This window comes from Balaenoptera borealis (assembly GCF_965194805.1).
Source record: "Balaenoptera borealis genome assembly, chromosome: 3".
Taxonomy (NCBI): Eukaryota; Metazoa; Chordata; class Mammalia; order Artiodactyla; family Balaenopteridae; genus Balaenoptera; species Balaenoptera borealis.
In genome coordinates, this window is record NC_138866.1 from 79,681,182 (window position 1) to 79,695,903 (window position 14,722).

The window sequence follows — 14,722 nt, forward strand, 5'->3', positions numbered from 1 at the left end:
CTGACTTTGAATATTGTCTCCTTTGACAACTTCAACATTCATGTTAAAAGATCTTTAAAAATGATATCTAAAATTTACTAATATATAAGCCAGATGTCAGATGGAAGCCTCCATGCCTCTAGGAAATTAATGAACTTGACTTAATCACTGCTATCTCTCCACTCTCCCAGTGAAATGGAAAATATAAACTCCTTGCCAAGATTTCAGAACATTCCTGAGGACTTGATTTTCATGACGCCTTCTTCCCTGGGCTCCTGTCTCCTTGTTTATTAACTCAAATGCTCCCCCATAGAGACCCCCAAATAATACTCAACCTCCCTTCAACTTCTACTAAAAATATCCATGAACGCAAATTTTTCACAAGGAGAGTAAAGTTAACTTTACATAAGATGGCTTTCTATAACAACAATGCAAACAACTTAAATAGTAATATTTTTGTTTGTTTTTTAAATAATAATAGTACTCATGTAATATTCCTGTACCATTGAAACTCCCGACTTCCATGGGGTTTTACTACATCCACCTAGTCCAGGACTCTCACCACCTTACACAACTCAGGACGAAATTTTTTTCTCCCCTTGCCTCATTGACTTCTAAGCCCTCAGAAAGCTTATCTTCTACCATGTGTATTTAAAAATATATATAAATATAAAAATAAAACATGTATTAATATTTATACAAAAAGAAAGTAGGTGTTAAAGTTGTTTGCAAACAAAAACAGTTTTATTTTAAAATAAACTTTGATATTAGCTGTCAAAATACCAACATTTCACCTTCTTATTTTATAAAATTAATATACTTACACTCTTGTATATGGATGTAGGAAGAATAATTTGCTGTAATCTTTCTGGATAATAATTTGGAGATAAGCAGAAAATGAGTAAAAATGTATACTTCCTGTGATCTAGAATTTCCACTTACAAAAATTCATCCCAAGAAGATAATTATGGGTAGGTATAAAAAATTCACTAAATGGATATAAACTGCATTATTGTTTGTAATAGTAAAAAATCATAAACAATGTAAATATCCAATGATAGGGGATTAACTAAATTAATAATTTTCATTCACAAAGTGAAATACTATTAAGCTATTAAAATGTCAGGTAGAGTAACATTTAATTATAATATGAGAATATATTTTGATACATTATTAAGTGGAAAAAAGAAGTAGGTTTCAAAATACTCATAAAATATAATACCAATTCTTTTTAAATCTCACCCAAAACATACAAGTTATATATCAAATTAACATTAGTCACCTCTGATGATGAAATAAAATTCAATTTACATTTTCTTCTTAGTGTTTTCCAATATTTTCTAAATTTTTTATAATATATATAGTTCTCTTATAAAAATTAATTAATAATAATTACATTCTGATGAAGAGGCATATGACTTTTTAACATTATTCAGTTTTCAGAGGTTTCCATTCCCTGTTTATCTTTAAATAATAATATTAATGTTGTGATCCCCTTTTTTTTTCAGAAGAAAAATACCTATTTTTACTAATGCAAAAAAACTTCAAGTTATTATTAGCACATACACTTTATTTTACATGACATGAATTATTACTGTTGAAGGTTGCATGTTAAAGCATCAACAAAGCATATGAGTAGACAGGGACTTAGTTTATTGTGAATGAATTATAAAATGTACATTTATTTCCTAAACAAAAAGATGTTATTTAAGAACTCTTCATGGCCAGCTGTCCATAATTTCATTCATTCAACAAAATGTTTTGAGCACCTGCCATGTACCAAGCAAAATTTACACACCAAAAAGATAACAACAGCAAAAATTGAAGTTCTTTTTCTCACAAAACTTATAATAAGAGATGACAAGCACTACAAATATATATATATATATATTATTTACAATATGAGTTCTATATATTTACACACATATATACCTATACTCACATATATATGTGTGTGTATACATATATACACATAGATATACATTTGACAGGTAAGTGCTATATGGAGAAGTAAAGCAGGAAGCAGGGTGTAGGCACAGAGTAGGAAGGATTCTTACTACTTCACATTAGGCCATCAGGAAAGGCCCCCTCATAAGGTGACACCTGAGCTGAGAACAAAATGCAGATATCAGTGTAGAGAATTTGACAAATGCAAAGGCTCAAAGAAGAGCAAGGAGTCCCGCTGAAGTGGAATTAGAAAGGAGGAGACAACTGTATGCATTTTTACAATAAACTCACTGTTTATAGGCTCTGAGTAATTTAAAAGCTACTTTTATTTTCCTTTCAATACCTCTTGGTAAGCAGTTTCTATTTCCACTACTCTTCATGACTCCTCTCCTAAAAATAGATAATTGTTTTCTCTTTCTACCCCATTTGGCTATCATTTACCATACTCAACAGTGTCTTCTCTTAGTAGCAAAAAGCATGCCCTCACAATCATAATATTTACTTTATACATTTGGTTTATATATTTGGCTTTGAACTGCTTCAGAGTGAATTACCAAAATAAAATTCATGGAGTTGAATAGGTTATAATACATAAAACAGGAACAGTCATTAGTAAGCATAATGATTTAAAAATACCAGTGTAAAATCACATAAACTCATTAAAAGAATATAACCACTGAAGATGGCAGTGTGGGAAGATGCGGAGTTAGCATCTCCCCACAATTAGGGTGCCTGCCGGCCGCTGGTGGGGGACTTTTACCCCAAGGAGATGTGAAGAACCCCAAAGTGAACCGGTAAGGCACAGGGGGACCAAGGGAGGAGGAGAAGTGCAGGCCAGACACAAACTGAAAGTGAAGGAATGGAAAAAGATATGCTATGCAAATGGAAATCAAAAGAAAGCTTGAGTAGCAATACTCATATCAGACAAAATAGACTTTAAAATAACGACTGTTAAAAGAGATAAGGAGGGACACTACATAATGATCAAAGGATCAATCCAAGAAGAAAATATAACAATTATAAATGTTTATGCACCCAACAAAGGAGAACCCCAATACATAAGGCAAATGCTAACAAACCATGAAAGGAGAAATCAACCGTAACACAATAATAGTAGGGGACTTTAACACCCCATTTACACCAATGGACAGATCATCCAAATAGAAAATAAATAAGGAAACACAAGCTTTAAATGACACAATAGACCAGATAGATCTAATTGATATGTATAGAACATTCCACCCAAAAGTGGCAGAATACATTTTCTTCTCAAGTGCACATGGAACATTCTCCAGGATAGATCACATCTTGGGTCACAAATCAAGCCTCAGAAAATTTAAGAAAATTGAAATCATACCAAGCATCTTTTCTGACCACACCGCTATGAGATTGGAAATCAGTTACAGGAAAAAAACTGTAAAAAACACAAATACATGGAGGCTAAACAGTGCACTACTAAATAACCAAGAGATCACTGAAGAAATCAAAGAAGAAATTGAAAAATACATAGAAACAGATGACAACGAAAACACGACCCAAAACCTATGGCATGCAGCAAAAGCAGTTCTAAGAGGAAAGTTTATAGCAATTCAATCTCACCTCAAGTAACAAGAAAAATCTCAAATAAACAATGTAACCTCACACCTAAAACAACTAGAGAAAGAAGAACAAAGAAAACCCAAAGTCAGTAGAAGGAAAGAAATCATAAAGATCAGAGCAGAAATAAATGAAATAGAAATGAAGAAAACAATAGCAAAGATCAATAAAACTAAAAGCTGGTTCCTTGAGAAGATGAACAAAACTGATAAACCCTTAGCCAGACTCATCAAGAAAAAAAGGGAGAGGACGCAAATCAATAAAATTAGAAATGAAAAAGGAGAAATCACAACTGACACTGCAGAAACACAAAGGATTATAAGAGACTACTACAAACAACTATATGTCAATAAAATGGACAACCACAAAGAATGGACATATTCTTGGAAAGGTACAATTTTCCAAGACTGAACCAGGAAGAATTAGAAAATATAAACAGACCTATCACAAGTAATGAAATTGAAACCATAATTTAAAATCTTCCAACAAACAAAAGTCTGGGACCAGTTGGCTTCACAGGTGAATTCTATCAAACATTTAGAGAAGAGCTAACACCCATCCTTCTCAAACTCTTCCCAAAAATTGCAGAGAGAGAAACACTTCCAAATTCATTCTACGAAGCCACCATCACCCTGATACCAAAACCAGAAAAAGATATCACACAGACAAAAAAATTATAGACCAATATCACTGATGAACACAAATGCAAAAATCCTCAACAAAATATTAGCAAACAGAATCCAACAGCACATTAAAAGGATCATACACCATGATCAAGTGGGATTTATCCCAGGGATGCAAGGATTCTTCAGTATATGCAAATCAATCAATGTGATACATCACATTAACAAATTAAGGAATAAAAACCATATGATCATCTCAGTAGATGCAGAAAAAGCTTTTGACAAAGTTCAACACTGATTTACGATAAAACCTCTCCAGAAAATGGGCATAGAGGGAACCTACCTCGACATAATAAAGGCCATATATGACAAACCCACAGCAAGCATCATACTCGATGGTGAAAAACTGAAATCATTTCCACTAGGATCAGGAACAAGACAAGGATGTCCACTCTTGCCACTATATTCAACATATCATTGGAAGTCCTAGCCACAGCAATCAGAGGAGAAAAAGAAATAAAAGGAATACAAATTGGAAAAGAAGGAGTAAAACTGTCACTATTTGCCAATGACATGATACTATACATAGAAAATCCTAAAGATGCCACCAGAAAACTACTAGAACTAATCAATGAATTTGGTAAGGTTGCAGGATACAAAATTGATGCACAGAAACCTCTTGCATTCTTATACACTAACAATGAAAAATCAGAAAGAGAAATTAAGGAAACATTCCCATTTACCACTGCAACAAAAAGAATAAAATACCTAGGAATAAACCTGCCTAAGGAGGCAAAAGACTTGTACTCAGAAAACTATAAAACACTGATGAAAGAAATCAAAGATGACATAAACAGATGGAGAAATATACCACATTCTTGGATTGGAAAAATCAATATTGTGAAAATGACACAAAGCAATCTACAAATTCAATGTAATCCCTAGCAAATTACCAATGGCATTCTTCACAGAATTAGAACAAAAAATTTTACAATTCGTATGGAAACACAAAAGACCCCGAATAGTCAAAGCAATCATAAGAAAGAAAAACGGAGTTGGAGGAATCATGCTCCCCAACTTCAAACTATACCACAAAGCTACAGTAATCAAGACAGTATGCTACTGGTACAAAAACAGAAATATAGATCAAAGGTACAAGATAGAATTCCCAGAGATAAACCCACGCCCTTATGGACGCCAATTTTATGACAAAGGGGGCAAGAACATACAATGGAGAAAAGACAGCCTCTTCAATAAGTGGTGCTGGGAAAACTGGACAGCTACATGTAAAAGAATGAAATTAGAACACTACCTAACACCATACACAAAAATAAACTCCAAGTGGATTAAAGACTTAAATGTAAGACCAGACGGTATAAAACTTTTAGAGGAAAACATAGGAAAAACACTCTTTGACATAAACCATAGCAAGATCTTTTTTGACCCACTGCCTAGAGTAACAGAAATAAAAACAAAACTAAACAAATGGGACTTAATTAAACTTAAAAGTTTTTGCACAGCAAAGGAAACCATAAACAACACAAAAAGACAACCCTCAGAATGGGAGAAAATATTTGCAAATAAAACAACAGACAAAGGATTAATCTCCAAAATATACAAACAGTTCATGGAGCTCAATATCAAAAAAACAAACAATCCAGTTTAAAAATGTGTGGAAGACCTAAATAGACATTTCACCAAGGAAGACATACAAATGGCCAAGAGGCACATGAAAATATATTCAACATCACTAATTATTAGAGGAATGCAAATCAAAACTACAATGAGGTATCACCTCACACTGGTCAGAATGGCAATTATCAAAAAAGCTAGAAACAATAAATGTTGGAAAGGGTGTGCTGAAAAGGGAATCCTCCTACACTGTTGGTGGGAATGTAAATTGATACAACCACTATGGAAAACAGTATGGAGGCTCCTTAAAAAACTAAAAATAGAACTACCATATGACCCAGCAATCCCACTACTGGGCATATACCCTGAGAAAACCATAATTCAAAAAGAAACATGCACTGTTCATTGCAGCACTATTTACAATAGCCAGGACCTCGAAGTAACCTAAGTGTTCATCAACAGATGAATGGATAAAGAAGATGTGGCACATATATACAATGGAATATTAGCCATAAAAAGAAGCGTAACTGAGTTATTTGTAGTGAGGTGCATGGACCTAGAGTCTGTCATACAGAGTGAAGAAAGTCAGAAAGAGAAAAACAAATACCGTATGCTAACACATATATATGGAATAAAAAAAAAATGGCACTGATGAACCTGGTTGCAGGGCAGGAATAAAGAGGTAGACATAGAGAATGGACTTGATGACATGGGGTGGGAGGGCGAAGCTGGGGTGAAGTGAGAGTAGCATAGACATATATATACTACCGAATGTAAAATAATTGGCTGGTGGGAAGAAGCAGCATAGCACAGGGAGATCAGCTCAATGCTTTGCGATGACCTAGAGGGGTGGGATAGGGATGATGGGAGGGAGGCTCAAGAGGGAGGGGATATGGGGACATGTGCATGCATATGGCTGATTCGCTTTGTTGTGCAACGGAAACTAACACAGTATTGTGAAGCAATTATACTCCAATAAAGATCTATTGAAAAAGAAAAAGAGAATACAACCACTAATCTGGAAGCCAAAAGCAGATTTCACTCTCTTTCTAAAGGTTATCTTGCAGAGAAAATTCATTAAGATTGGGAGAAGATAGGGTATTCTTCAGTAGGGGTGCCAAGTTCTTGACAAAAAGATTCTGCTTTCTGTTCTCCTGAGACTCCACAACATGAAAGCAATATACAAGGAACTTGGCTTCTCAGTTACAAATGTTTGGTCAATTGCTGTACATCACAAAGTAGAGCTCTTCTCAATTCCTAGAAATTTCTAGTGAGCCAGACCTCACCTGTTTCCTTGCCCCTTATTTTGAGCTACAAAACTCCTCTCAGGCTGAGTCAACATCCAATTATGACTCTTTGTGACTAAGTATAACTTTGCCCACTGAAATTGAAAAATGACCTGATGATCTATTAGCCATTTATGGTCACTCTTTGAAGTCTGGCATCTGTGCCCAGATAGTTGGTTATCTTCAGAATAGCTTTCCTATAATGAATTATTTTGAATGATATTTCACCATTACATGCAGTTTTATGTGCACTCATTATGAGTGTATTGTAAGGGTGTGCTCATCTGTATTTCCCCATCAGGAAAGCAAGAAAATGAAGCTATCATTTGGGTTCACCAGCTCAGTCCTCTTAGCCAAAGGGGTTCTTTAAAGTTTGGATTTTGTAAAAACAGCAAAATGATTCATTTAAAAGGACTGAACCTACACTATGGAATCAACCATAGACAAATTATTAACTATTTATCTGAAGGAGAAAAAGGAAGACATGATTCTGGATATAAGTACAGATGGGGAACTTCGGTGGGTAACTGCTGAGTGAACTCTGCTCTAGGTTTTGGTATAAGCCTTCACGGGTGTGGCAGAGGTTCACATGTCTGTCCTGTGATTGTGTAGACTCTTCATTTTCCTAATTCTGTGTTATATCCTTTTACATCTTGTGCAGATTAGAACTGTGAAAACTTCAATTCTTTCTTTTGGACTTCTCAAAGATGCCCTCTGAAACTTCTGTTAACACTTTCTATACCTGTAGTTGTAGAAGTTTCCTTAGTGTTCAGAGAAAAGAGACATCTTCTGGACTAAACTGCTGTGTGGAATACTCTTCTCCATTTCCCAAGAGACATTTGTTTTATAATTCTTACTGGCCACCTGGTGGTATGCTTACAATAAAAAGCAAATCCCTTTGGTCAGATTACAACTTTAGTAGAGTTTTGCATTTAGCTATGTCATTCCTTACTAAGTGAGAGCCACAAAAGCATGGCTGAACTGTCTAGAGATGGGTCTACACAAAGATTAATGAAACAAAGACTTGTCGATTCAAGTTTGGGACTCTGAGCAAGTATGCCTTGCTGAATCCTCATGACCCAAAGCGTACTGTTACATTAATTCACAATCTAGCCAAGCTTCCTATGTTACCTTCATTGTGCTTTATTTATTGAGTTAACTAAAATGTGAGTGCCTACAGTTCAGTGAGCCCCCTATTTAGGTTTTGAAAAAGACGGACATGGGTTCTGGCCTCATAAAGCTTATGATCTATCTTATGTGTTCATGATATTTTCTTGTGTTATTTAGACATGTAGACAAAAAACAGAATTTTGAAAGCTACAACAAAATGAGTAGGTAATGAATGCCCTAAGATTTTCTTAGAGATACTATAGTTTTATTGATAAAACAGTTTATACGAGATTCTTTTCAGGTTCTAGGTATGTGTCCAAATGTCTAGGATATTATTTATTTGAAATATACCAGTATTTTACTTGTACCTGCCTGGTGAAATGAAGTCTGTTTTTTATATCTCCAAATAAGTCTTGCAGAATATTTTTCAGTTTAAATAGTTCATGATGTCAGCATGTCAGAAGTTTAAATTTACACAGCTAGGAGTCTTTCTAATGGGGCTCAACAGGACATGTATTCAAGCAGAATTTTGCCAACTTTAACCCTGAGCTTTATAGTAAATGTTTACTATATTTATTTAATGGGAGAGAATGTGAATTGGCAATACATTATTCCATACGTTATATATTTATGAGGTCTGCTTATCCAGAGCTCACAGCCCAATTACGACTCTAGCCAGAGACCTTGTTTTTGGATTCATGTTTTCTCCTGGTGTACAGCTGTAAACCACAAATGAAGTTTTTAATGTTAGACAAGGTGTATCCATTAGTTCCGCTAAAAAGCCCTAACCACCAGAGCTCATTGATTTTTAGTTTCATATATCTTTAATGAGGAGATTAAATACTTGTTTAGGAAGCAGAGCCTAGCTTAAGTGGTGTTTGTTCCTTCAGCATGTACAGTTGAAGACCTCCATAATCTCTCCCATAGGTCATGCCATGACAAGTCTTTTTACCCTAAAACATAAACTTAAAGTACTTCTGTAATTGTGTAAAATGAGCATAACATAATCATTTTAAAAGAATTCAAAATTAATAAACCACAGGAGAGGCAGCAAATATTTCTAAGTGTCTGATATCTGAGCATATCTTCTAGGCTATCTATTATTAATTCTCCATAAATGCCTAGCAAAACACCAAGTCCAGTTCTCAAGTGAGGATAAAATATCTTGGTCACGAATTGGTCAGGACTGATGTTGACTATGGGGTTGGCTACTGTTGACTTGGGGTAAGAGAAATTCTTAACTCAAGGCCAAAAGTACGCTACCTACTTCTCCTGGGTCAAAAATAATTAAACACTGGTCAGTGCTTAGAATATTCCTTAAGTATATAATAACTATAAAGTAACTGCAGTGAGAGATTATAACAATTCACTACTGGTGAACTAAACAGACGTGTGAACAGAACAAGGAGTATCAAGCCACATTGCCTGGCTGATTATGCATTGTAACACTAAGTATAATATGCTGCAAGTCCTTTAAAATAGGATCAAGCAGAGTGATATTAGCATTTTCTGCATGCAGAGCCTTTTGTGTGTGGTAAGCAAACCATACTCTACGAGATGTGCTGCAGGTCCCTAGGTAATCTAACCAGACAGTGGGAAGAGAAGATCAATTGATTGCTCACTCTACTTTAAAGGAAGCAAAGTTTTCTCCTTCAGGGAAGAACAGAGAGAAGGTTGTAATGGGGGAGTGAGGGGCGTATGGAGAAAATGGAAGAAGCATGATCATCCAGTGAAGACTAAATTAGTTGAAATGTATCTGGCTCCCTTAGAAAATGTTTTATCACACCTTTAACAATGTTGTGATTGGTTCTCCATAATACTGAAGCAATTACTCATGATTTCTGAGTACAAAATTGTTTTTATTTTAATAATCTATATAGTTCTAAAATGGGTCATTTAAAGAAGTTTATTTAGAGGCTATAGCACCAAGATAAGAATGTGATAGGAGGTGCAAAAAATAATAATTCTCAGTCTAGGAGGGGGAAAAATATTCGTAACAAATACAGAGCAAGGTAATATCCCCAATATGAGGAACTTTTAAAAAATCACTAAGAATAACACAAACATCCTCCAAGAAAAATAGGCAAATGACAGGATTATAAGCAATGAACATGAAAAAAGTCTAAAGCTAATAAGCATATTTTAAAACATTAAACCTCTCATACTTTTATAGAGCATTTCTAAAAATACTACTTGACAATATATATCAGAATCCTTAAAATATTCAGAACTTTTGGCTGAATAATTCCAGCTGTAGCAATTCATCTAAATAAAATAATTAGAATTATTTCTACCTATAGAGAAACTATATACCAAGAGGTTGGGGAAATTCTAAATGTCTAACAGAAAAGGAATACTGAAATAAACTATGGTGTATTCATTTAATGAAATATTCTTCAGCCACTAAAATTACATTGAGTAACAATTTTAATGATATGAGAAAATGCTCATGATATAACCTATGTGAAGAAAGCACTTATTTATAGAATGATTATAATTATGGAAAAATATACACAGAAAAAAAAAAGAAGGAAATATCTCAATATTTTAACTGGTAATATCAACAGTGTGGAAATTTATCTATAATTTTTTTTCTTTATAACTTCCTTTTTTTTCCTAAGTTTTCTAAAATAAGCATGTGCTGCTTCTAATTTGTTTTTAAGAAAAAAATAACAGCAACCAAAATGTCTAAGAAATACATTAATCCTCTAAGGAGAGCAGAAACACAGTTAAATCTGACAAGTGTCTGACAATATCCCAAGAATGTTTGTGAAATCAAAGTATTACTTTAGCTAAAATAAATCATTGAGCTACTAGGAGAGTCTGGATGTACAAAAATGAAATATTCCTACACCATGAAGATTTTGTTTATGTTCATAAAAATTTTCTACATGTAAAATATTAAATACCCTCCACATTAATTCCTGCTCATCCCAGAAATCATTTTCAGTGGATACAATAACTCAAGAGAACTTTTTTCCTTTCATACACATAGACAGGCTAAATCTGTTATCGTGTATAGTGAATCAATGTGCCACAGTTTGGCATAAAAGAACTACTAGGCATCGAGGGCCCATTACAAGTCATCTATTTATTTTCAAATACAATGTTTGGGTTATGTTTGAAGGAGATATATGTTCACCATGTTTCCTAAGGGGAAAGCCTCAAAAGGTGATCTGAAACAAACTGGCTGCATAGCTAGTGCCACAACCCAGGTTCCAAATTCTCCACTTCTAACAGGCGTGATTGATCCAGAGGTAGGGACTGTGCAGTGGGTCAACGTTCATGTTTAATCTTTGCACAGGTTTCAAGTAGCCTTAATTTTGTCCTCATTTTCGTCTGTCTCCTCATTGAGCTAATAACACTTTAGAAGATGACTCAGAAAATTATCTTTTGCATGCCCTACAGGCATAACAAAAATGCCCTTTTCTACTGAGACCTGACCCCTAATATTTTTTTAGGCAAGACCTTGAGAGAGGTAGAAAATTGAGAGGGTGAAGAGGAAAATCTTCAAAAGCAGCATGCCTCTAAATTGATACCATGTAAACCTCTCCTAGCATCAGGAAACCACTGCTGGGGGTAAATGAAATGAATTCACTGGGGCATCTAATCCTATTCCTGGAACATTTAAAGGAGTTAAATGCACTGGCGAGCAAACAAACTTCAAAGCAATCATTACACCCCAGACACTGTTGCTTGTGTGGCTGAAATCTTTATGAGATTAGCCCCCCATAGGGAGAGAAGTTAAACACAGCCAGAACCACTTTGAATCTGTCGGGAGGATACCCATTTACCGGCTGAGAATCAGGGCAAATGCACCTAATTCCCAGTGTAGCTCTGCCCCAGACCCAGACGTCACCCACTGAGCCTAATACTCAACTCCACTCTCTGCAGCCTTGGTTTCTCAGCTTGGAAACCATTTCAGCACTGACAACACTGGACCAGCATAAAAATGCAAAGTTCTTGTCTTCACTGGACAAGAATTAAATGCTGGATGGCATATATTGAACCAATATTATAAAAAAGCCTAAGAGATTGTAGTTGTTTTTTTGTTTTTTTCAAGTATATAAAAAATGATGAGCAAAGATAGAAAATGTGTTGTTAGGGTTTTTTTCTGTCAACTTTTACTCAAGTCAAATATTCCCCCAATTTATCTTCCTTCCTTATCCCAGATCTTAAATTTATAATGCAAATATATCTCATTTGTTAACCAATTTATGACTAAAACATTTGTTATTCTTAAGCTAGAAAGGTGATTTTTATTTATGTGAGAAGGGCTTTAAAAACAGCAATATTAATTCATTCAACCAACGTTGACTTGCCTACTATAATACACAAGCAAAACTGATATTAATTGCTGTGAAGACATAAATGGAATGGAATCATTACATCATGGGACTCCAGTTCCATGGTGGGTATGATAAGGTAGTCAAATCTGAGGATTCCAGGTGTGTGTTCTAGGTACACAAAGGAAGAACTAGTAGATGGTGATGGAAGCTTGACTACATTTTCTTACCCTGATCTTTTCATTCCCCTGGTTCTTAATTTCTGAAATTCCACATCTCCTGGATAAGTTTGTGTATCATTTTTCAGACTCAACTTTCTGAGATTAAAGTTATTTCTATTTGATTTGTCTTTGTCAACTCACACTGAAAAATTTATGAGAACATAAATCAGTTTTTATTTATTCCCTGACCTGATGCTGTCAAATTAATTTGGTTCCCTCTGAACATCATGGCCAAGATGTTTCTCCATATCCTTAAAGAGATTGTTCCTCTTGAGAACAATGCTGGCACATCCTGGGTCCAGCTCTGTGGGGAAGCAGAGTGGCCTATTCAGGTATATGTATTTGTTGCTCCTTAATTTCATGAGAGTATTTAATCCCGGTACCAGCGGCACCACAGTTGAAGCATGTGGCTCAGCCAAGCTAACCAGTTACCTGGACCAGGTACTTAAAAATCTCAAGTGGGGCTTCCCTGGTGGTGCAGTGGTTGAGAATCTGCCTGCCAATGCAGGGGACACGGGTTCGAGCCCTGGTCTGGGAAGGTCCCACATGCCGCGGAGCAACTGGGCCCGTGAGCCACAACTACTGAGCCTGCGCGTCCGGAGCTTGTGCTCCGCAACAGGAGAGGCCACGACGGTGAGAGGCCCACGCACCACGATGAAGAGTGGCCCCCACTTGCCGCAACTAGAGAAAGCCCTCTCACAGAAACCCAACTCGCACAGAAGACCCAACACAGCCAAAAATAAATAAATAAATACTAAAAAAAAAAAAGAAAAAAATCTCAAGCTTAATGAAAAAGAAAAAAGAAAAACGAGAGAGAGAGAGAGAGAGCAGCAGAGAGACAGAGAGAAAGAGAAAGAGAGAGAGGGAGAGGGAGAGGGAGAGGGAGAGAAAGGTTGGAAATAACTTTAAGAGGATGCAGAGCCCATCCAGTCCTTAGTATATTTTAAAATCTATTTTTCATTATGCCATTCCAGCAGGAAGCATCACCCCTCAAGCACATTTTATTAGTTCCCCAAAGATTTATTAGTTTGTTGCTTTGGGGTATAATTCTATCAGGCTATGTAGCAGAAAATTATAAGTAAGCTCACTGTGAAAGTACTGTAGGGATATTGTCTCCCATGTTCCACGTCTCTCTCTGGGAATCCACAAGAGAAATTTATCCCTGGGCCTAGAATGGGGAAAAAAAATTAGAATATTCATGAGCAATGACCTGGTTTGTTTTTTATCTCACTAAACACTGTGAATTATAAAGCTGATTGAGTCTCCTTTAAGTTGGCTGCTCAAAACGTCAGAGCCACATGCATGGCCCAATTCACTCAAGAATAAAAAACTCGCAACATTTGATGCATACACTACTCGCAATTCCAATTTATTATCTAATATTCTTCTCCTTTACTCTATTCCTTCAACTATTTTAAATGTTGATTCTCTTTTGTTGGATCGGGTGTATCTTGTTAAATAATCTTAAATCTTGTGTTGAGTATAATATTTATACAAAATAAAACCAATAATTAAATATCACCATTCTCAGAGATGGCCCTTTCCCTCTCATCCTTGGAAGACTCCAGCTTTTGTTTCCTATCTGACAATGATACTAGTATTTGCCAATCCAGCAGAAAGTTTTATACAAATGAACTGGTGTAATACGATGTTAACCTATAATAAGAGTTTGTCACATCACAGTCACAGTATAGGAGATCTGCCATTGATTTTTCAGTAAACATGGCAAATAGTGAAAAATACAGTGTGTGTTCCTCAGCACTAAATTTTTCAGTGACCGTTTTTCTTTTCCGCTGTTTTCTATTCTGCTGTCTTCAGGTGATACTTAACAAAATGCTTTCATTTCTCAGTATATGAGTTTGTACTGACGTGGCTAATAGGGCCCATACTGAAGTTGTCATCTGTTTCGCCATGAATGCATTTGTAAAGCTTGCCTTCATTTTTGAGTAGAGCATGAAAAGTAAATCAAATAGAAAAAAAAAAATACTGTGTCATGGAATTAAAGAGCAAGCAGGGACCAAGCCTCCCCCAGTTCATTTAGG

General features: G+C 35.5%; 1 long non-coding RNA gene across 1 annotated transcript in view; it reads right to left on the reverse strand.

The window, feature by feature from the left end:
- LOC309625524 overlaps positions 1–13,898 on the reverse strand; it is a 129,902-nt gene extending 116,004 nt beyond the window's left edge. Inside the window, exon 1 of the long non-coding RNA XR_014242563.1 lies at positions 13,769–13,898. This is a non-coding gene — a long non-coding RNA (uncharacterized lncRNA). The remainder of the gene's footprint in view (positions 1–13,768) is intronic.
- Between the last annotated feature and the right edge of the window lie 824 nt (positions 13,899–14,722).